Source organism: Panthera pardus, unplaced genomic scaffold (assembly GCF_024362965.1).
Source record: "Panthera pardus isolate Hobbes unplaced genomic scaffold, ASM2436296v1 HiC_scaffold_10, whole genome shotgun sequence".
NCBI classification, from domain to species: Eukaryota; Metazoa; Chordata; class Mammalia; order Carnivora; family Felidae; genus Panthera; species Panthera pardus.
In genome coordinates, this window is record NW_026526655.1 from 98336783 (window position 1) to 98339470 (window position 2688).

A 2688-nucleotide genomic window follows, 5' to 3' on the forward strand; every position below is an offset into this window, starting at 1 on the left:
CAGGAAGAAACTATGTTTAAAACATCTCTCTTTGTCAATGTCATGAGGCTTATCCTAATCAGAGCCCCCACTTGATGTCTGCAAAATTTAGAGTATCTTTAAACACAGAATCTACACATGCTAAAATACAGAATATGTTGTGTTTCTATTTCAAGGGAAAATTGTGTTTACCCTATTACCTATCATCATAATACCTGTCTGAATTGTTGTTGTAAGTCATTCATCATCTTAGAAGTAAATAATTTTCTGGGTGTGTTGAAGGAAAAATACATCAATATAGAGAATCATGATGGTGTGATTACAGTAATTATCCCATGTAACACGGGTAGTTACTACTATTTAGTTCTCTTCTAATTCATTATAGAGCTAGTAAAAGTCACATTAGGGAGGATATACAAGGTGAAATAACATTAAGGAATTTTTACTCACTGGAAATGAATAAAAGGCTTTGAAGTAGATTTGATTTACAATATTTTTCTGGCTAAACTCTAGGGTAAATTTTAATGACCTATATTATAGTTTTGAGAGGGATTAAAATAACTTTCAACTGGCAACATTATTATAAATAGTCATTGAAAAGATGAAAGAGTCAGGAAGACAACAGACTTGAAAATATTCTATTTTTCTAAAATTTATCATTTGTGTTGTTGATTATCGGTTTCTTTTTCTAGATCCTGGATTATGCAGAGACAGAAATCACATTTCTGGAATATAGTGGTATATGGAAAGTGATATGTGGAGTGCTGGGTCTCCCTCGTGCTAGTGTGTGAGAGCTGATTGTTAGGCTTTAAAGAACTGTTCAAGCTGTTTGGTGTTGCATTGGTAGTTTGACATTAGGCGTGGTGGGAGTATTTCTAATACAGAATTAGGTAGGGAAAGAGTTTTTCCCCAGAGAGCATGTGACTAAGCATTTACTGGCATACCATCAGAAATTTTTCAATAAATGGTGAGTGAAAAAAGAATGAGTGAATGATTAAAACAAAACAACATAGTGATAATCTGCAATAATACAAAGAAATGCAAACCATTCATGACATAAACACATCATTAAATAAGATAAAATATTGTCATTTGGTGTCACACAAGCTTCTCTTTCTAATGTGGGCTCTTGCACTGACTTGTTGTGTATTCTTATGCAAGAAATTTACATTCTTTGTAATATAAGCCTCTTTTACCATGTGAGGATACAATGAGACATCTACACCCTGCAGGAGGGTCCCCCACTGATGGCATCCCAATCTTGGACTTCCAGCCCCAAGAACTGTTGTGAACTAAAAGCTGACTTTAAAGTGGGAAATGATGAAAATGAACGCAAGTTTTCTTTAAAAACAATCAGTTTAGGGGTTTATGCAGAGGATGAATTGTACATTGTGGAAGCAGGGGCAATGAATTGTGAAGGCAGTCCAATTGTACTTCAATGACAACTTTGAAAATGTTGGTACAGTCACTGGTTTGTCTTGGGGCTCTGAAACACCACCACCTGTGGTCTTAAGGCTAAGTATGGTTTGGGGTCTATGCATATTAGCGAACAGGACTCAGTAGCTGTAGAGGAAGATGCTGAGTCATGTGAACCCCCTAAGTACATCTGGAAAATGACCTGCTTCTGGAAGTGGTAGCAAGTTTCCACAGAAAAAAGCAAAACTTGGAGTTGATAATGTTGACGAAGATATTGAAGATGATGATTTTGATAAGGAGGAAGTGAAGCAAAAACTTCAGCAAACAAATGTATATGTGATACTATATGTAATACTCAAGCCAAAAAATGCACAAAAATCAAACCAGAATGAAAAAGATGCAAAACCATTAACACTAAGATCAAAAGGTGAAGAATCCTTCAAAAAACAGCAAAAACATTCCCAAGACACCAAAAGAACTTAGTTCTGTAGAAGACAGTAAAACAAACATGTAAGCAAATATAGTAAATGTGGCTATCTTCCTAACCTGGAAGCCAAGTTCATCAACAGTGTGGAGAGTTGCTTCTGGATGACTGACCAGAGAGGCTATTCAAGGTCGCTGGCAGTGAAGGAAGTCTCTTAAAGGAAATATTTTTTTTTAGTTTGTTAAAATTTCCCATCTTATTTCATTTATGTAGTAGTTGATATACTAATGCAAAGTGTCAACTTTCCATACCATGTCTGATAATTATTATCCAGGTCCCATTGCCAAAAATGTGTTCTCCAAAATGTCTGTTTAGTTTTTCAAAATGGAGCTTTTCCTTTGCTTGGTTTTAAATATGTGTGGAATGTTATGATAGCAGTGGTGGTCAGACAAATGGAAATGGGGAGACAAAAATATACATGTGAAATAAACTCAGTATATTAATAAAATACAAAATAAATTATTTGAAGCTTAAGTAACTTTCTCAATGGTGTGTGTGTGTATGTGTGTGCATACACATGTATGTATGCATGTGTGTGTGTGTGTGTGAGAGAGAGAGAGAGAGAGAGAGAGAGAGGGAGAAAGAGAAATGTGGGTAATAATGTTCACCATATAGGAATATAATGGAGATTGACTAAAATGTATGAGATCAAATCATAGGGAATGGATTTTGTTATACATCAAAAACAGTTAGGTCAATTATTTCACATGGCTTGACTTTTATAGTAGGTATGCAATAAATATCAGAAGGGAGACAGAAGTAAAGAGAAATAAAAAAGGTTAGGAAGAAAGAAAAAAAGAATATAGAAG

The 2688-nt window shown here is 34.8% G+C and overlaps 1 pseudogene; it reads left to right on the forward strand.

Annotated features, from left to right (window-relative positions):
• The first annotated feature begins 939 nt into the window (after positions 1-939).
• Positions 940-2372, forward strand: LOC109269656 (nucleophosmin-like; annotated as a pseudogene).
• Positions 2373-2688: the final 316 nt, after the last annotated feature.